Genomic DNA, 21363 nt, shown 5'->3' with positions numbered 1-21363 from the left:
AGCTGCAGTCATTTCCAGGCTTGAATGGAGGAGATTCTGCCTCCAAGCTCACTCACCTGGCTGTTGGCCAAAGACATCTTCTTTTCCTTGCCATGCAGTTATCTCTATAAGGCATCTCACAACATGACAGCTGTCTTCCCAGAGAGTGAGTCAGTGAGAGAACATAAGATGGTGCCCAAGACAGAAGCCAGTCTTTTTATAACCTCATCTCAAAAGCAACATCCCATTTCTTGTGCTGTATTCAGTTAGTTAGAAGTGAGTCAGTAAGTCCAGCCCACAATCAACTGGAGGGAGGGGTGTCACACAAAAGAGTGAATATTGGGAGGCAAGTATTGGGAATACTGGGGACCGTTATGGGCTGTCTTGGAGGCTCTCTACCACACCACTGTACGCAAGCCATTTCTCATGGTTGGGTTTGCAGTGGGCAGTCTTGAGGGATGAAGTAACATCTCCTGGGACAAAGGACAAGCTTAGCTTGCTGCTTGCTAGAAAAGCAGTGGGTTCCCCAAGTTTATTGTTCCCCAGCTGCAACACAAACCCACTGCACATGTGGCATCTCTCTGGGCCCCTCCATGTCACCCGTGTGGAACTTGGAGACAAGGGGAATTGATGCAGACATTCTGATGCTCATTCTTTTTTTGATGTGCTGTGAATAATAAAGTTCTTTTTCTCTCACTCAGCTGTCTCGTGTCTTCTTCCAGCATGACAGTTTGACTGAACAGGACAGCCTCATCAGAACTGTGTACAGAATTGTGAGACCAGCATTCACACAAGAGACCCATGTACATATCCTTCATTTTATTTGACAAATACTTATGTAACCAGGCAGGTATCCTTCTAAGAGTTTGTGAATATAAACTCATTTAAGCCATGAGGTAGGCACTATTAAAAATTCCTGTTTTGGGACTTCCCTGGTGGTGCAGTGGTTGGGAATCTGCCTGCCAATGCAGGGGACATGGGTTCGAGCCCTGGTTAATAAACAGGCAACTGTTTATTAACTGTTTATAAGCAGGGCAGGTCACGCCCTGCTTGCCTCTCACTAAGACTGATTGTCAGTTGCCCCTTTCTGCACCTTTAAAGCCAGCAGTATTGCATCTCTCTGACCATTCTTCCACAGTTGCATCTCTTTCTCTCTCTTCTATTGCCTCCCTCTTCCACTTTTTTTTATTTTAGAAATACCACATCTTTATCCATTCATCTGTCGATGGGCATTTAGGTTGCTTCCACGTCCTGGCTATTGTAAATAATGCTGCAATGAACACTGGGGTGCATGTGTCTTTTTAAATTATGGTTTTCTCAGGGTATATGCCCAGTAGTGGGATGGCTGGGTCATATGTTAGTTCTATTTTTAATTTTTTAATGAACCTCCATACTGTTCTCCATAGTGGCTGTATCAGTTTACATTCACACCAACAGTGCAAGAGGGTTCCCTTTTCTCCACACCCTCTCCAGCATTTATTGTTTGTAGATTGTTTGATGATGGCCATTCTGACCGGTGTGAGGTGATACCTCATTGTACTTTTGATTTGCATTTTTCTAATGATTAGTGATATTAAGCATCCTTTCATGTATTTGTTGGCAATCTGTATATCTTCTTTGGAGAAATGTCTATTTAGGTCTTCTGCCCATTTTTGGATTGGGTTGTTTGTTTTCTTGATATTGAGCTGCATGAGCTGCTTGTATATTTTGGAGATTAATCCATTGTCAGTTGCTTCGTTTGCAAATATTTTCTCTGATTCTAAGGGTTGTCTTTTTGTCTTGTTTATGGTTTCCTTTGCTGTACAAGAGCTTTTAAGTTTCATTAGGTCCCATTTGTTTATTTTTTTTAATTTCCATTTCTCTAGGATGTGGGTCAAAAAAGATCTTGCTGTGATTTATGTCATAGAGTGTTCTGCCTATGTTTTCCTCTAAGAGTTTGATAGTGTCTGGCCTTATATTTAGGTCTTTAATCCATTTTGAGTTTATTTTTGTGTATGGTGTTAAGAAGTGTTCTAATTTCATTCTTTTACTTGTAGCTGTCCAGTTTTCCAAGCACCACTTATTGAAGAGGCTGTCTTATCTCCACAGTATATTCTTGCCTCCTTTATCAAAGATAAGGTGACCACGCACCTACAGTCAACGAATCTATGACAAAGGAGGCAAGGATATACAACGGAGAAAAGACAGTCTCCCTCCACTTATATGCACATTTTTGTCAGTAAGTAGGTACTATAGTACTGCACCATCTCTAGTTGGCTGAATCCATGGATGCAGAACTGTTGATACGAAGGGCTGCCTAAAAGTTAGCCACGTATTTTCAGCTGGGGTTGGGGTAGGGGGTCAGCACCCCTAACCCCCTTGTTTTTCAAGGGTCAACTGTATATATATATAATTTAAAATTTTACCATGTATTGTGTTATTACTGTGTGATTATCTCACTTAATCGTAACAACTTTATGAAGTAGGAACTACTTTCCTGAATGAAAAAAACTGAAGCTAGGGAGTTAGGCGATGTGCTTGGGTCCAGAGCTGGTAAACAGAAGAGTGAGATTCAAACCCAGGACTGTTTTCCTCTAAAGCCATGTCCTTAATCACTACACTGTACTGAAATTTGTTCAAATTGTATTTTTCTTTCTACTTTCTAAGAAAATGTTTATGATAGTGAAAATTGGGTTTTTCTGTTGGAGGGATAGCCAGTTAATAGTCAGTAAATAACAGTTAAAAGTCCAATAAAGATACCGTCTCTTTATTGCCTCTATGTGCTGCTTACCATTTTCTAAATGAAATTTTATATTACCACAGACTTTTGTAACTAATTTTGACTTTTTATACCATGCCCAAAGTTTCTGGACTGTTAATACTGCTTGCTTTTTAAAAAGCCAAACGGGTATAAGTTCCTCCAAAGGCTGTGAGCTTTGGGCTTTGTTTATTTGCAGAGTTTAAAAATAAACGAGACCTCAGGAAATCACGTGATCCAGTTTCTTGCCTTGAATACCTCAAATCACCACATTTTCTTGCTATTTAGGGAAATGTATAGGATTCCATTTTAAGCATATAGGATCATTCTATGATCTAGTTTCCAGAAGTATTTTCCTCTACCTGTTTTTCATATGATTGTTCTCCAATGCAAATAAGTAGTAATTAAAAATAATTTACCCCAATCATGGGTTAAAATTACAAGTAACGAGATGCAGTTTGAAAGACGTGGTTGAAGTCAAATACCATGCCTGTAAAACTTCCAAACAGATGGTACTAGGCTTGAAGAAACAACACAAGGCAAAAGTGGTAAGATAATTAAAAATGCAGTGTACTGGGGGCTTCCCTGGTGGTGCAGTGGTTAAGAATCCACCTGCCAATGCAGGGGACACGGGTTCGAGCCCTGGTCCAGGGAGATCCCACATGCCGTGGAGCAACTAAGCCCGTGTGCCACAACTATTAAGCCTGCACTCTAGAGCCTGCGAACCACAACTACTGAAGCCTGCGCCCAGGCGCAGCAATGAAGACCCAACACAGCCAAAAATAAATAAATAAATTTATATTTAAAAATTGCAGTATACTGAGGAATACAGTCAATAGTGAAGGCAATCTACGTTGCATAAAGAAAAAATTAAGGTGTTTTTCTCATTTTTCATATGTTATATCAAGGATATAAAATCCCCCTTGAAAGTACAGTTCATCTTTGTACCTTGAAACTTCCCTCTGCACACCCTCTCCAGCATTTATTGTTTCTACATTTTTTGATGATGGCCATTCTGACCAGTGTGAGATGATATCTCATTGTAGTTTTGATTTGCATTTCTCTAATGATTAATGATGTTGAGCATTCTTTCATGTGTTTGTTGGCAGTCTGTATATCTTCTTTGGAGAAATGTCTATTTAGGTCTTCTGCCTATTTTTGGATTGGGTTGGGTTTTTTTGTTATTGAACTGCCTGAGCTGCTTGTAAATCTTGGAGATTAATCCTTTTTCAGTTGCTTCATTTGCAAATATTTTCTCCCATTCTGAGGGTTGTCTTTTGGTCTTGTTTATGGTTTCCTTTGCTGTGCAAAAGTTTTTAAGTTTCATTAGGTCCCATTTGTTTATTTTCGTTTTTATTTCCATTTCTCTAGGAGGTGGATCAAAAAGGATCTTGCTGTGATTTATGTCATAGAGTGTTCTGCCTATGTGTTCCTCTAAGAGTTTGATAGTGTCTGGCCTTACATTTAGGTTTTTAATCCATTTTGAGTTTATTTTTGTGTATGGTGTTAGGGAGTGTTCTAATTTCATACTTTTACATGTACCTGTCCAGTTTTCCCAGCCTCACTTATTGAAGAGGCTGTCTTTTCTCCATGGTATATTCTTGCCTCCTTTATCAAAGGTAAGGTGACCATATGTGCGTGGGTTTATCTCTGGGCTTTCTATCCTGTTCCATTGATCTATATTTCTGTTTTTGTGCCAGTACCATACTGTCTTGATTACTGTAGCCTTGCACTGTTGGTGGAAATGTAAATTGATACAGCCACTATGGAGAACAGTATGGAGGTTCCTTAAAAAACTAAAAATAGAACTACCATACAACCCAGCAATCCCACTCCTGGGCATATACCCTGAGAAAACCATAATTCAAAAAGAGTCATGTTCATTGCAGCTCTATTTACAATAGCCAGGACATGGAAGCAACCTAAGTGTCCATCATCAGATGAATGGATAAAGAAGATGTGGCACATACATACAGTGGAATATTACTCAGCCATAAAAAGAAACGAAATTGAGATATTTGTAGTGAGATGGATGGACCTAGAGTCTGTCATACAGAGTGAAGTAAGTCAGAAAGAGAAAAACAAATACCGTATGCTAACACATATATATGGAATCTAAGAAAAAAAAAAAAGGTCATGAAGATCCTAGGGGTAAAACGGGAATAAAAACACAGACCTACTAGAGAATGGACTTGAGAATATGGGGAGGGGAAGGGTAAGCTGTGATAAAGTGAGAGAGTGGCATGGATATATATACACTACCAAACGTAAAATAGATAGCTAGTGGGAAGCAGCCGCATAGCACAGGGAGATCAGCTCGGTGCTTTTGTGACCACCTAGAGAGGTGGGATAGGGAGAGTGGGAGGGAGGGAGACGCAAGAGGGAAGAGATATGGGAACATACGTATAACTGATTCACTTTGTTATAAAGCAGAAACTCACACACCATTGTAAAGGAATTATACTGCAATAAAGATGTTAAAAAAACAAACAACAAAAAAACTTCCCTCTGTCTTAACACAGGGCTTTGCAGAGGAAGTGTTTGTTGAATTAGTAATATTTATATTTACATAAGATTGCCTTAAAAGCACCTTGCAGATATCTAGAAGAGAAAATAAGTCATAAATGGTTTACTTAAACTACATAAAAATTAAGTAGGTGTTCAAATGACAAGTTTCAGATTCAAGTCCCCATCCACAGTGGATCATTACATATGTAAAGGCCAGGTTTGGAGGTGGGGGAAGGAGTTGAGAAGCAGGTGATAGTGTGGAGTTTAGTCGTGGGAATAGGTCCTTTCATACGTTTCATAAATGATTTAAACTACTGATCTGGGTGGGGATTATATTTTTAATTTCTACCTCCCTGAACCTAGCACAGTACCTGGCACACACTAGGCACTAAACAAATAGTTATTGAATGAAGAATGAAGAGAACAAAAGGCATTAAATTCTTAGATGACACCAAATGAAGGAGTAGGAATGGCGAAAGGTAACCGACAACTTGCTTTTTGAAAATGCACCCCATCTTTAAGAATGTTTCTGCATGCACACCCCTGTATAAATTATGTAATTGTGACCTATAGCAATAGATTGTACACATAGTACAATATAAACCCCAAATTTAAAAATATGAAATAATCAATATATTTAAATAATTTAATGGTATTTGATTAATATTATAAGAGCGTTTTGCTTTCACTTGATGTTTTGTTACTTGGTATGTTATTCCTTTTTAAAATTCTTGGCTTAACTCTTCTTGCTATCGTGATTTGCAGATCTGGTCCTAAGGTTAGATTATTCTAATACTACATTTTAATAACTATCATAACTGGAAAAGGTATTTCAACAAGATATTTAGATTTAAATGGAAGAAATGCATTGTTGTTGACTGTATCTATTAAAGTACTCATTTTCTTTTTTCAATCTCATCAACCAGTTCTACAAAGGTTTATATTGAAGTTTGACTAGTAAATTTCCATTTTGCTTGCTATCAATCAGCAATTCTTGCAAACTACAGGCATACCTCATTTTATTGTGCTTCACTTTATTGCACTTTGCAGATACGGCACTTTTTACAGCTTGAAGGTTTGTGGCAACCCTGTGTTGAGCCTGTCTATTGGCACCATTTTTCCAATAACATTTGCTTACTTCGTGGCTCTGTGTCACATTTTGGTAATTCTTGCAATATTTCAAACTTGTTCTTGTTATGGTGCTCTGTGATCAGTGATCTTTGATGTTCCTATTGCAAAAAGATTATGGCTCACTGAAAGTTCAGATGATGGCTAGCATATTTTAGAAATAAAGTCTTTTTTAAATTAAGGTATGTACTTTTTTTAGATATAATGCTATTGCACACTTAATATACTGCAGTAGAGTGTAAACATAACTTTTATATGCACTGGGAAACCAAAAAATTTGTGACTCACTTTATTGCAATATTTGCTTCATTGCAGTGGTCTGGAACCGAACCTGCAGTATCTCAGAGGTCTGCCTGTGACTTAAAAGAATTTTATCTTTTCAACAGATGAATTTAAGACCCACTGAAATCCATTATTTGGAAAATATTTAAACAAATAAAAAATTGTTTCCAAAATTTTTAAGCGTGCATATATTAGTTTTAATAGGACACATGCACTGTTTTTTTGCAACAAAATTACATTTTTCCAAATGCTTTTCAGCCCAAGCATCTTGAATACTATGATAGAAGATAAAGAGTTTCCACAATGACTCCCCATCTCAATACAAAATATTATATAGATTCTATTGAAAGGATTAGTTTTTACAAAATTAATCACATCAGTGACTTCCTGTACCACACAAAACTGCATCACACTGATGATGGATGAATGAAGGTTTCCCTTCAAGTGGAAGCGCACCCTTCTCAGGATACCTCGCAGAGCATACGAATGACTGACAAAGGACTGTATGAGCATGCCAGTGGCAGTGCATATGTTGAATAATACAGCTTAATTTCTTCCTTTTTAGGTAAAACAAATAGAGACGGTCCGTGACTTACAATGGTTCACCTTACGATTTTTCAACTTCACGATGGTGTGAAAGCAATATGAATTCAGTAGAAACCGAACTCCAAATTTTGACTTTTTATCTTTTCCTGGGCTAGGGATATGCTGCTATGATCCTCTCTCGTGATGCTGGATAGCGGCAGCTCCTGGTCAGCCAGGCAATCGGGAGGGTAAACAACCCATACGCTTCCAACCATTCTGGACCCAGAAAACTATTCCATTTTTCACTTTCGGTACAGTATTCAATGAATTACATGAGATATCCAACACTTTATTATAAAGTAGACTTTGTGTTAGAGGATTTTACCCAACGGTAGGCTAATGTAAGGATTCTGAACAGGTTTAAGCTAGGCTTGGCTAAGCTATGACGTCTAGTAGGTAGGGTGTATTAAATGCATTTTAGAGTATTTTCGACTTATAGATTTATTGGGGATGTAACCCCATCGTAAGTTGAGGAAGATCTGTTACACACTGGGATATCCTCTTTCTCAACTGTAGTAAATTGTCTTGAGTACTCCTAGGATTTGTACCCTCCACTTTGGATGTCTTGTCTTAACAAATGTGATGAAATTAAAAATCATCCAGGAAAAATAGTTTTGGTAAAACAGGTGCAGAGGAGTTCAATAGGATAATCAAAATAACCTCTTAAATATAATTTGAGAAGTGTAAGTATGCTAAACAAGCATCTAGAGTTCTGATTTTAAAGTCTAATGATGAAATATAATTCTAAATGTAAGAATAATTCTAAGTTGCATTATAGGAGTGTGAATTGAAGGGCTGAGAGAATGCTCTCACTATACTAAGGACTTACCCAATCGTTTCAAAGAAGATTCCATGTCTCATAATGGGCATCTCATCTAAAAAAGAATGTGGAGAATTTGGAAAGAAGTTGTAGGAGAGTTGTAAAACATTAAAAAAAGAGAAAAAGAGGTGTGGAAAAAGTTAAAAGAACTGAAGCTGTTTATTCTAGAAAACCTAGGGAATTTAAGGGTGTTCTGGTATATGAAGAGTTATAGTCCTTTAAGTTCCATTTAAGCCTTTGACATATCTGGTTGAGCCAGACACAGATACCTTAGGGAACTAGATGAGGAAATAACAGCAATGCATGCATCTCTTTAAGCCAAAGGCTATTAAGACTTTGCCATATGAGACAGGTTCAATCATTAATTGCACATAATTAACAGTAAATAACTGAGTCACCAAATGAATGGTGTTTAAGAAAGCTATTATTCTATACTGATAATTAACTAAAATAATTATTATCTTCAAAGTCTACCTAGTAGGTTTGAGCTCAAAGGCCTAATATGATTCTCTGAGGGACACTGGAACTCCTGACAGGACTTATGTAAATAAGCTACTGTCAACTAACAACAGACACAGTTTATGTATGTAACAGACTATCCAAACAAGAGAGAAAAAAACAAAGAGGGAAAATGAGAAAGAAAAAAGGGGCAATTTTTATTTTGTTCTTGATGCTCATAATAACTAGATCGGAAGATAATGAGATTTCCTTAACAGGGAAGGATAATAGTTTTACTTCAGATAATGGAATGTTCTTAGCAAGATTTAAAGCAATTTCTAGCAGCTTTTTAATCAAAAAGCTGATGCTAGCAGTTTAGGCGGTTTGATCTCTTAACACTTCCCGTTGGTTTTTTTCATGAGTCTAATATAGAAAGTAAGAAAGTTCTGTGATCTGAAAAGCCATGGCTGCAGGCTCAGCGGCCATGGCTCACGGGCCCAGCGGCTCCACGGCATGTGGGATCTTCGTGGACTGGGGCACGAACCCGTGTCCCCTGCATCGGCAGGCGGACTCTCAACCACTGCGCCACCAGGGAAGTCCTGAAAAGCCTTATATTTGACCCTAATATAGTCTTGCTTTAAAATGGAGTTTTCTCTTTATTACAAAACACACCTGAACTTTAGGCATTTCAGTTTTGAGTTTGAACATGGCTAACTTGGCCCAAGAAAGATGTTGAGCTTTGATCCACTCCCACAGGCAACACACAAAATGAGCATGCTCTGAACTGTTTTCCAGATCAAGGAAACAGGGTAATTCTGCTTTGTGCTAAGGCAGTGTAAACCGGTCTGTTTCAGTTCCCGTGAGGATCTGAGTTATTCTAACTATACTTTGCATTGCTTTATTAAATTGCTTTGCTCAAAAAATTCAATAAATTGGTCATTTAAACTCATATTCTCACCTATTTTTACAGCAGGCTTTTCTTGTTAATTATTTTCTGAGCCAATTCATGGCTAGGACTATGCCTTAAACGACTTTCCCAATAAAAATGGCTTTCTCTTTTCTGAAGTTGTGGGATATTACGGTTGGTATATCAATGGATAAACATAGCTGGAAACTATAGCAACAACTCATGATGTCTGACCCACTTAAGTAGGTGAGTCTGTAGTAGAATGAAAGAAAAGGTGCTATAAAAACTATGCAAATAACATGAATCAAAAACACCTTTCCTGGGCTTCCCTGGTGGCGCAGCGGTTGAGAGTCCGCCTGCCGATGCAAGGGACACGGGTTCGTGCCCTGGCCCGGGAAGATCCCACATGCCGCGGAGCAACTAAGTCCGTGCGCCACAACTATTGAGCTTGCACTCTAGAGCCCACAAGCCACAAATACTGAGCCCGCGTGCTACAACTACCGAAGCCTGCTCGCCTTGAGCCCGTGCTCTGCAACAAGAGAAGCCACCGCAATGAGAAGCCCGTGCACCGCAACGAAGAGTAGCCCCCGCTCGCCGCAACTGGAGAAAGCTCGTGTGCAGCAACGAAAACCCAATGCAGCCAAAAATAAATAAATTTTTAAAAAAGATCATAAACCAGAACTCACTTAAAAATAAAAAACAACAGGCACTCATCTCATCATAACATATTATTTAAAAAGAAATACTGTATAACCTGGTTAGGTAGTTTTTTGTTTTTGTTTTTTTTTTTATGTTTGGGTCAATAGTTTACAGTATTGACAGTCCAGTTATCTAAACTTCTGAACATAACTATATCTTAGTATTTTATGATTTTTTCCTGTTACTTTTAGGACTTCTACAAAAATCCCAAAACTCTAAAAACTGACCATTCTTTATAGTAGTGCAAATGAAATATGAAATACTGGCATTTTTATATCTGTGTTAGAGCTAACAATAACGATGATGACAATAGCAATCAACTGAATAATATGTTCCAGTCATTCTACTAGGTTCATTTGATCCTCATAGCAATTTCATGAGATAAGCACTATTACTATCTGTTTTACTGAGGAGAAAAAAATAGTGTTATCATCCTTACGTTCCTGACAAAACCTTTGCTTGCAGAGGTGAAATAATTTGTCGGAAGTAGAAAGTGGCAGAGCCACAACTTAAATTTGGGTCTGTCCGATTCCAAAGCTTGTGCTCATAATGTCTACATTATAGATATAACAGATGAACACAACATTTGCCCAATCTGCATGAACTGAATCATATTTTCAAACAAAATACTGGAATCCAGAGTCTAACAAAAAACTTTCTCTATTTAAAAAATGTACTTACATGAATTTACATGAAACCTTTTATAAAGGCATAAACATCAACTAGATATTGCTGAACATTCAACAACTTTTACAGTGTAAACTTAAAAGAAATTGGAAACATAAAGGAAAAAGGAGATATGATCTTTATAGGTGAATATGATTGATCAAAATGATCAGTCTTAAAGTGTGTACTTTAATTTTAAGTGAAAAAACCCTTCAATAGTTTGTGAATATATTTATGACCTCTAGTGTTCTGAGAAATCAAGCTATTAAATTGCAGCTCTCAGATTATAAAGGCAAAATACCCAACGTTTTATCAGTTGAACGTCACCTGCCAACTTTTGTCTTGAAGCATTTGTGGGAGTTGGAGGGTGTGTGTGTGTGTGTGTGTGTGTGTGTCTATGTGTGTGTGTGTGTGTGTGTTCTTCACGGCAGGAGGACAAATTTATCTTGGAAATATAATGGTTCCCAGATGTTTGTTTTTCAAACAAAAGAAAAAAGAAGTTGAAAAGTGGTGATAGCCAGGTATTTGTCTCTGAAGTGAGAATGATATGATTCCACTTGGAGTTCATTGTCACAAAAGTTCCTTTTGTCTGAGAAATTTTTCAGCACTGTGACTATGGCTTTAGTTAAGATATATCACTGATCACTTATTGATTTTGTTTCAAGAGAGGAACTTCTCTAGCTTCTCTGTGCTTTATTGTGCAGATTGCTTTGTATGGATCACGGTAAAAACATATAAAGGACCACTGGCAATGTGTTGATTAGTATCTACTGGATTTTAGAATCCACTGTATTTTATATCCATTTCTGTATGCCACTGAATATCACTGTTTAGAAAGTTTTGTAGGATTATTATGTTTTGAACTATAAAAGTATTTGATTCACAAACCATTTTCTTTAAGAAGGAGAAGGCCATACAATGTTAATTGACATCAGAAATGAATATTCTTACCTTTTCTGTGAGACTAAATTTTTGAATATTTTAAATATAAGGAAATGTCCCCTGAATTTAGGGAAGCCACACATAAATCAGTTCTTCTAATTACCTTTATTAGTTCGTTTGTTCATAGATTTGTGGCAAGTTCTCTAGAATCATATGAGCTAAAGTATAGGTCATTGACTCAAAATCTGAAATACGAATGCACGTGGGATTCTTTAAATAGTTGTTTGAGTCTATCTTCAAGTGACATCTGATAAAACCTAACTGGTTGTGGGGCAAAACCAAAAAGCACTCTACTTCAAACTCTTGACCACTTCACTCCACACCCATTTAATCACGCACACATTCTGTACCTCTCTTCACCCTGTCTGAAAAAAAAAGATTCATATGGCTCTAAAATGCAACTTCTGTATTTAAATAGCCAGAGTAATAAGAAGCTGTACAGTGTGCCCTCAGCTGACTTGGAGATTAATGGAATGCCAATATACACACAGACACACGCGCACACACACACACACGCACACACAGAGGATCCAAAAAGAGGTGTGGAAAGGAAGTTTCTCTGTATAAAGGATCTGCCAATCTGTGAAAGCGCTCTCCTGTCTTACAAAGGCCAAAACTCTGCTGATGAAAAAGTAGAAAACTGTTCAGAGAATGCTAAATGAAGCATGAAGCATAGGTGTTCCCCTGAATTATCTGGATACTTATTCACCTCTCTGAGTGTCCAGTTTACACCCCATCACATGCCCTCCAGGCCACTCCCGGGTGGCTCTCGTCTCTCCGGGCGTCCGGCGGTCCTGCTCCCTTCGCGCCAGGGTCAAGTTCCCCCGCCGAGCCCGGGCGCTAGGGCCCACGCCGTTCTTGGGCCCCTGGGCATTGGTCACTATAAGCTGAGCAGCGGGAAACAAACGAAGAGTATGAGCCTCTAGGCGGGATCCCGCGGGGTCCTATGAACTTTGCGCCCACGGCGACGGGCCGGGCCTCGCGCTGCGCCGGGGCTCTCGCGCGGGTTCTCGGGGAAGTGGGAGGACAGCGGGTCTCCGCGGCGGGGGCGCAGCTCAGCCTGCGGCTCCTTCCCGGCGCCAGCCGCCCCGCAGCCGGGAGCCGGCGCCTAACCCGGAGCACGGCCGGACGCCCAGCTCTCCCCGGCGGCCCCGCGCACCCTGCGGGAGGAGCCGGCCGCCGTGACGCGTCAGGGAGGAAGCGCCAGCGCCCGGCGGCCCTGCCGGGAAGGAGGAAGCGCGAGTGCGCTCGGCTCCGCGCCCGCCGCGCGGGGAGGCAGCACCACGGAGCCGGGTAAGTGCGGAGCCGCCGGGAGCCGAGGCGGGTGGGCGGGCGGGCGGCAGGGTCCGCGGGCGGCAGGGTCCGCGCGCTTCCGGGCCGCAGTCAGGCCCCTCGGGCAGGTGAGACGGGGCGGGGCGAGGGGAGCCCGGGCCTCGCCTGCTGCCTCTTCCCAGAGATAACGTGATTTTCCCGGGTCCCCTGGCAGCGCCCCCTCCCTCAGCCTGGAAACCTCCGAGTTGGTCGGAGGGGAAGAACCATACCCCCGGCCCAGGCTTCGGCTCTGAGAGTTTTGTGGTCTTTGTTTGCTCGAGGTGAACTCAGATTCTGCCTTCCTATTCCTAAACGCCCGAGTGGTGTCTTGGCGCGGGGGGCGGGTGTTGTTAACCCGTGAGCGGTTTCGGAGCGTAGAGGAGCCGGGAACCGGGGGGTGGGAGATCCCACCCACGCCACAACCTGAGGTCAAGAGTGGATGCGGGTCATCTGTGAGAACCGGGATGGAGGAGGCCTCGGAGCGGAGGGCATGGAAATCATTAACCTGTTGTCAGCGGACCTGTAGTCTGCGACTTCCGTGCGTGGCTGCCCTTTACGTTCCCTGTGATTTGAACCCCTTCTATGCCTTTTAATGTGCATCTGGCTCTATAGATTCCCACCTTAGCATTGGTATGTGCCATCTAGAAATGCTCTGAGATTTTTAGATTCTGTCCTTTTCAGTGGTGGTTACTTGGAAAGATAGAAAAGAGAATTCATCTCTTGAGACTTAAACTCTTTCATTAATTTTGCAGTGATCTCTGAACCATGATTAGAATTTCAGTTCTGCACAAGACTCTGTAGGGTACACTTGAGGTGCAGGAATAAATACAGAGCACGACAGTTTCCAAAGCTTTATCAAGGTAAAAAAAAATAGTAGATCGTTGTGTATTTTGATTCTCTACTTTGTCACTAGGTTAATAATTCACCTGGCCAATCTGGGAAGTGCTTTATTTATTTATCAAACACTTAGATAGCTCTTACATGTGTTAGGCTCTTTCTAAATGCTTTATAAATATTAACTCAAAATGTTAAATTATAGCAGTTCTAACAACGAAGAGGCTATGCATACTTCAGTTCCCTGAATGTCATTGCAAGAGCTAGAAACATTAGAGGAAGTTTCAGGCATATTTTAGGACTGGGTGTGCCTTCTGGCTCTCTGTTTCCAGTCCTGTAAGCAAGCCACCACCCCTCCACTCCCTGGGGGAAGGGAGTCTGGAGCCACGGGAGTGAGACCTCTTCCTTGCAGATCTCTGGCCACATGCCTAGCATCTTCCGTAACATGGTCTTTCTCATCTGCCATAGTGCCTATCCTTAGCTAACTCTGGAGAGACCAGAACTTCCCCCTTTCTTCAAGTGCCACTGCACTGAGGCTAATTTTGTTTCCTTCCCGATATGATTGACAATTTATTTGACTGTAGCTTATATTTTAGGGTCAGACTGAACTTGAAATGTACCATAAAATAGAGCATTTTTGTTTGAACACATCAATGTAACAAATAATGCTTTGTAATTTTACTGCCATTTGCTGCAGGTAACACTGAGTTGATGGATCAACCTTCTAGGTAACCATTTTGTGATTTGCAGATATGTAGAGAGCATATTTTCCAGGATTAAGTGTCCTCTTCAAATGAGTGCCTTGGCCTGATGGCCAGATTGAGACCCAAAATGGTGAATAAAACAAACACGGTTCTTGTCATTATGGTGATTATGAATCTAATGTCAAAATCTGCATGTCATACTAGCTTTCTCTCTCTGTTTCATATATTTAAATTTCCAGGGAGATGATTAAATGACACTCTAAGCCTTATTTAATAAGATTATGAAGTGTCTCCCAGAAGCAGGAAGGCTCACTTTCCTCTGATATAATTTATGGCACACAGACATTCATGAATTCAATTCAGCCAAATGACAACTAACACTTTCATGGTTTACAAAGTCCTTCCAGGTATACTTATTTGTTCTTGAGAGGGTCCTTGTGAGGTTGGTAGCCATTTTTTATTCCTGTTTTTAAAGATGAGGAAACTGAGGCATAGAAATGTTAAAATGCTTTATCCAGGGTGGCACAGCTGGTAAGAGGCAGAGCTTGAATGGAGAGCAGGTGTGTGGACAGTGTCTGGCACATGCCAGCCTGTAATAAACATTTGTGGAATAAATGATTCCCAATGACTTCAGATTTCTTGCTATTTCAAAACATTATGCCTCTCAAACCCCTTAGTTGATTTGTGCCTAAGAGACTGCCAGGCCTAGTCCAATGTTTCTCTGTTATTTCAAACAGTATCTGCTACAACATATTTTCTACAAAAGGGATGAGATGGAATGCCCTTTGGACTCATTTCTTGGGATTTAGCATCTCTGTTTTTTTTTTTTTAATTAATTTATTTGGCTGCGTGGGGTCTTAGTTGCAGTACGCAGGATCTTCCTTGCAGCATGCAGGATCTTCTCGTTGCAGCATGTGGGATCTAGTTCCCTGACCAGGGATCGAACCTGGGCCCCCTGCTTTGGGAGCGTGGAGTCTTAACCGCTGGGCCACAAGGGAAGTCCCTCATCTCTGGTTTTTGAAAAAACAAATAGGTTTTTTATTTTTTTTCCTTTCTCAAGCATCCTACTTTTTTCCTCTGAATTGGAGAGAGTTAAGATTGGACACATAGATTTCGTGTTTGTGTTGACAGCTTTCTTGTCTCTCCCTGCTCATTTAAGGTCATTTTTAAGGACTACAAATCACTGTAGGTTTTCAACGTAAGTGAAATGATTCAGCTACCTAGATTTACGATCAAGTTCACATACAGTGACCATAGGTATTGTAATTTGTTTTGAAGTGTCTGACATCACTACTGTGTTTTTTGAAGTATTGCAATTACTTTAATATAAAGGGTCTTTTAAAAAACAACAACAACAAAAAATCCATCAACTTTTTATCCTTCAAATATAACTGTGTATCCTAAAGTATGTTACCTCCAGATGGATAACTTTCAGTGAGAGAGGTCAATATGGCCATTACCTAGTGGGAGGAATTGGGAAGGGCTATCGAGAAACATGAGAGATGGAGTGGCCCTTCCCATGAGGGATACTAGACGGTAGGAAACCCTTAATGAAGCCAGACCAAGTCATCTGCCTGTCAGCCTTCTTCTGCGTGGGGGTGGAATAAAATACTTTTGAAACCTGCCTTGTTCAGAAACCACTTTACCTTTTCCAATCCTCAGGGTTGGTTTTTTTTTTTCTCTTTTAAAAAAATTCATGTAAATTACTGACTAAACTGCTGATTCATGAAACTCAAATTATGTAACATGTTATTCCTGACAGAAACAGCTCCCACATTATTTTAAGGGACTCAGTGTCTCTGTTTTCCTTTACCTATTGCATTCCTTATAGTGGAATCTTTGTTCTCATTTCACTTTTTTTTTTTTTTTTTTTTTTTGCGGTACGCGGGCCTCTCACTGTTGTGGCCTCTCCCGTTGCAGAGCACAGGCTGCGGATGCGCAGGCTCAGCGGCCATGGCTCACGGGCCCAGCCGCTCCGCGGCATGTGGGATCTTCCCAGACCGGGGCACGAACCCGTGCCCCTGCATCGGCAGGCGGACTCTCAACCACTGCGCCACCAGGGAAACCCCCTACATCATTGTTTTTGACAGCTGCATAGTATTCCACTTTGTAGTTAATAATTTATCCATTTTGTATTTCTATTATCTATATGTTCTTTTAAAAATATTTAAATCACCAAAGTAATATTTTTAAGAAAAATTCAAAGAAAAAAGAAAATAAGTATCATCAGTAAACCTACCACTCAATAATCACTATTAGCATTTTAGAGTATATCCTTCTAAACTTTCATTTGTGTGTGCATATCCATATTTCCAATGACATTAAAATTTTTCTTTTATGCGGGCTTGCTTTGTTGGTTAGAGAATCACGTTTATTTAGTCAACCAACGTCATAGATTCCAGGCACTTTTGAACCAATTATTTTACTACATTTCCTGGCCACCTGCCATTCCCCAAATCTGGATAACACTACTGGAAATTTATACTACTGCTCATAAAGAGGATGAGGTAAGGGTGTGTGGATGGACAAATCCATTCAGATCAGCAAAAAGCATATATCCTTTTGATGGAGGTCAGTCAATATTCTAAGTACATCTAAAATACAAGATATTTAAGAAGAGAAATGATAGAATATTCTTATATCATAGATTATGATCACTAAAGGAAAAGCAGAAATAATGGACCTGAACGAAGGAAAAAATGTTGAATTCAGTTAAAAATTAGAACAGTTGAACTTCAGATGTTTTGAAATAGTCTCCTAATGATAAGTACATTGTTTGGAGTAATTGGTTTAACAAAGCTTCCTCCAATGGTAGGAATAGGTGACCTTGAAGTTTCTTGTGATCCTCTTATAGGCTATCTCAGAGTTAGTAACACTTGATTTAGTATAATTTCATGCATACAACTCTCTAGTTACTAACCCCACCAGTTTTTCCAGACAGCATCTGTCTGGGCTAATCTCTCCACGCCCTTTTTCTTCTCCCACAGCACATGTGCACAGGCTGTCGCCCACACTTTTCTCTTATATCCTTTTGTGGCTTTCCTCCACTTTCTGAGAGCTTAGTCCCCCTTTTAACCTTGTTCTTTTTTTCCTCTTCTTCCAGCTTTTGCTTTAAGAAAATTTCTCTCTGTCCTTTCTCCATCGCACTTTCTTCATTTTGGTCTTGAGCAAAGAAGATACTAATCATGGTGATACAGTTAAGAACAAGCCTTTAATAAGGAAAAGGAAAGCTTTTAGTTTGGGAGGAAAGGTAGATATTATAAAGAACTAGTAGTTGAGAATACCCAGTAATTTCTTTCAGAATTTCCACAGAAGTCTCCACCCACCTCCTCGCCTCTAAATAAGCTGTTTTTCCTTAAGCACTGGCATGTATGATAAAATTTAAAACCGTTTATATATATTTTTTGGTTCATGTCACTGCAGTAGCATTGTTTTGTGCTATTTTTTTTCCCCATTGAAGATGTTAGATTGAGTAGAGTGTGCTTTGGTCTTGAAAGCTCATTTCTAGGTAAAATCACTGATTCCTTTAGGAAATATATCTGAAGTTCTAGATCTCTGGTTTAAAAACAATCTCTTTGTTTTTAAGTAAGTTGAAGACTAAGAAGGTTATCTGAGACCAGAGGTTAGCAGTCTTTGAGAAATGGTGTATCAAGGTTCCAAACCCTTTTCTTCCCAACTTTCATCAGCAGAGAAATGTATTGGTGAGAAGCACATGTAGATCAGCCTTCCATCCTTGGGAATTAGAGAAGAGACAATGCTGGCTGCAGGAATATTAAGGTGTCCCTGGGGACTCTCTCAAAACGTGCATGTTGGGGATCAAGCCCAGGTAGCTGACTTCATACCAACTTCAGCTCACCTGTAAAGGTGCTTGGGCCAAACATTATGAGGAGCTCAGTACCAAGGCAATAGCTACTTAGGTTACACTGAGAGTAAAGGCCTATTTTTTCATAAACATGAATGAAAAAGGTTTTGAGAAGACATTTTTATTCTGCTTCCAAACAACATGGTGCTAAAATTGATGATGCCTTAAACATGAAAGCACTGTATTATTTGCTTATTTGAACCTGGACCACTGTTAATAAACACTCAGAAGTTAAGATTATACTATAATTTTTAAAAAATGGTTGTTGGTTTTGTAGTTCTAAGTGTACATAGTGGTGCATAGTTTACATTTTTTTAGCCCATTTTGACATCAGTACCTTTCATTTTTCTAATTCATCTCCTTTTACCCCCACTCTGTCTTCTCATGAATATTTGGTTTAATTTATTTTTTTGTCTGTAGGAAATGATTTTTTTTTATTTAATGGAAGTTAAGATTCTCCAATATTTTAGCAGAGAAGACTTTTTAAGAGATTTATAAGACTATGCCCCTTTTCCCCTTTGATTTTTGTCTCTGCCGTAGATTTCCTTTATTTCAAATTCCTACTAACATTAACATCATTTTTTTAAAAATTTTATTTATTTTTGGCTGCGTTGCTGCATGCGGGCTTTCTCCAGTTGTGGTGAGCGGGGACTACTTTTCATTGTGGTGCACGGGCTTCTCATTGCGGTGGCTTCTCTTGTTGTGGAGCATGGGCTCTAGGCGTGCATGCTTCAGTAGTTGTGGCTTGCGGGCTCTAGAGCGCAGGCTCAGTAGTTGTGGCGCATGGGCTTAGTTGCTCTGTGGAATGTGGGATCTTCCCAGACCAGGGCTTGAACCTGTGTCCCCTGCGTTGTCAGGCAGATTCTTAACCACTGAGCCACCAGGGAAGTCCCTATTTATTGTCTTTTTGATGATAGCCATTTTAATAGGGGTAAGGTAGTATCTCATTGCGGTTTTGATTTGCATTTCACTGATGATTAGTGATGTTGTGTATCTTTTCATGTGCCTGTTGGCTATGTGTATGTCATCTTTAGAAAAGTGTCTGTTTGGGTCCTCTGCCCATTTTTTTATTTGGGTTGTTTGTTTTTTGATGTTGAGCTATATGAGTTCTTTGTATATTTTGGATATTAACCCCTTATCAGATATATCGTTTGCAAATATTTCCTCCTATTCAGTAGGCAGCCTTTTCATTTTGTTGATAGTTTCCTGCCCTGTGCAAAAGCTTTTTAGTTTGATGTAGTTCCATTTGTTTATTTTTGCTTCTATTTTAAATAACGTTTCCTTTATTCATTTTCACACTTTCATTGGAACATTTTAGGATAAAATTTTGCCTTTGAGATGTAGAATGATATATATAAGTTGCTACTTCTGTGTAGAAAAACAAGAAAAAATATATTTTCGCTTTGTCCAAGCATAAATAAGGATACATAAGAGATTAACAGTGTTTCTGTCTATTTTGGGGATTGGGTAATGAGAACTGGGTGGGTGGGGACAGGAGTGGGAAGCAGACTTTTCACTGAGTCTCTTTTATATTTTCTTTGTTTTTTAACCAGGTGAATATATAAACCACTGTAAAAGTAGTTTTAAAAATTGTCTGTGGGTTTGGTGATTTTAGAAAATAAAGGTTGGTCTACTTTTAGTTTTCAGATAATTCTGCTCTTTTCAGTACAAGCTAAACCAAATAGTTTCATTCAGCACGATTTTTGTAGTTTTTGAAGAGCAAAGAGTTCTAATATTTATTTTGTACCTACCATGTTCTGGGTGCTTTAGAGACTTTATTTTATTAAATACTCATAATAACTCCGTGGTGTAGGTGGTAGTTTCATTTTACAGATGAGCAAATTAGGGTTTAGTGAGGCTTTGAAGGTGGCCATGTGTGGCCAACACGGGGCAGAGCTGATCTGATCAGGTCTACGTGGCTTTACCAGGGGGTCCCCTGTGCTTTTGAGAAGTGGGTAAAGGCTGACTCCCCTCAAAGCCCCTCATCAGAAAGAACAGGCAGAAATGATTTACAGGTAACTCTGATTACCATCTGCTGATGAGGCAATGGTTAAATGAGTTTTGAAAACTGGCTTTTCATTTTTACTTTATGGTTCTGAGATGATATTAATGTTTTAATCTAGAAACTGCTGCCAGGCTTCAGGAAGGAAGCTATTGAAAATGTTTTAAATATCGTATATTTCTTCCCTAATAGAAAAGAGCTTAAAATTCTAAATTTAATTGCTGGATATGTTAAATTTTCTTAACCTATAGAATTTGAATGTCTTATGTTTGATCTGCAGAGCTGTCAAATTCCTACTCTTAGCAACCAGTGCCCAATGAACTTTGCCAACACTGACAAATGCTGTTGTCATATTCTGAAATCCCTTAATGGTGATAACCAGCCCTATTTATATTAATCCTTGGAAATAGAGCCATCAGCCAGTACAGTCTATCATTTTGCTGATTTATGTTGGGTATTAGCTAACGCAAGTATATTGTGTCTTGGCACATAGTGGGATGAGCTCTTGTTAACTAAGTAGGAATGAAAGAACATTTTAGGTCTGAATTCCTATGATTCTGTTATGTAATAAAATATATTTATGTTCTGGGTAAAGATTGTGAGAAAGATACTGAGGAAATTCAAATGACAAGAAAAGTTTAAAATGTCACAGAAAGTGAATGGAGAAGACAGAATAAACCCATAGCATACAGTGGAGTCTCTTACACTTAATACAATACATTAAAGAGAAAAGCAGCTTTATTGAGACTTAATTGATATGCCATTAAATTCATCTTTTTAAAGTGTACAAGTCAGTGGTTTAGTCACAGAATTGTGCAGACATCATCACTGTCTAATTCCAGAACGTTTTCATCATCCCCTAAAGAAACCCTGGACTCATCAGCAGTCACTCATCCCTCATTCCCTGTCTACCTGTTCCCATCTCCCCCCAGCCTGTGGCAATGATGAATCTACTTTCT

General features: G+C 39.5%; 1 protein-coding gene and 1 long non-coding RNA gene across 11 annotated transcripts in view; one reads left to right on the top strand and one right to left on the bottom strand.

Annotated features, from left to right (window-relative positions):
• The window catches only part of SGK3 (serum/glucocorticoid regulated kinase family member 3), a 147028-nt gene that overhangs the window by 21586 nt on the left and 104079 nt on the right, over positions 1-21363 (top strand). For 3 of the 10 annotated variants that reach the window (XM_067712164.1, XM_067712165.1, XM_067712156.1), the window contains exon 1: positions 12862-12984. The exons of 4 other annotated variants lie outside the window; for them this stretch is intronic. The gene's annotated coding sequence lies outside the window, so the exon portion shown is untranslated. Of the gene's footprint in view, positions 1-12849; positions 12985-13754; positions 13863-21363 lie in introns of those variants that run through there. 3 more of the 10 variants (XM_067712157.1, XM_067712170.1, XM_067712160.1) reach the window with 3 other exon arrangements.
• Positions 6646-12541, bottom strand: LOC137210367 (uncharacterized). The gene is made up of 3 exons (XR_010936477.1): positions 12401-12541; positions 8049-8094; positions 6646-6711 (listed from the first exon to the last, which is right to left on the bottom strand). It is a non-coding gene; the product is annotated as an uncharacterized lncRNA (long non-coding RNA).

The sequence above is a fragment of the Pseudorca crassidens genome, chromosome 17, assembly GCF_039906515.1.
Source record: "Pseudorca crassidens isolate mPseCra1 chromosome 17, mPseCra1.hap1, whole genome shotgun sequence".
NCBI classification, from domain to species: Eukaryota; Metazoa; Chordata; class Mammalia; order Artiodactyla; family Delphinidae; genus Pseudorca; species Pseudorca crassidens.
Note: the sequence above shows the minus strand (reverse complement) of the source record. Positions and strands in the feature narration are given on the sequence as shown.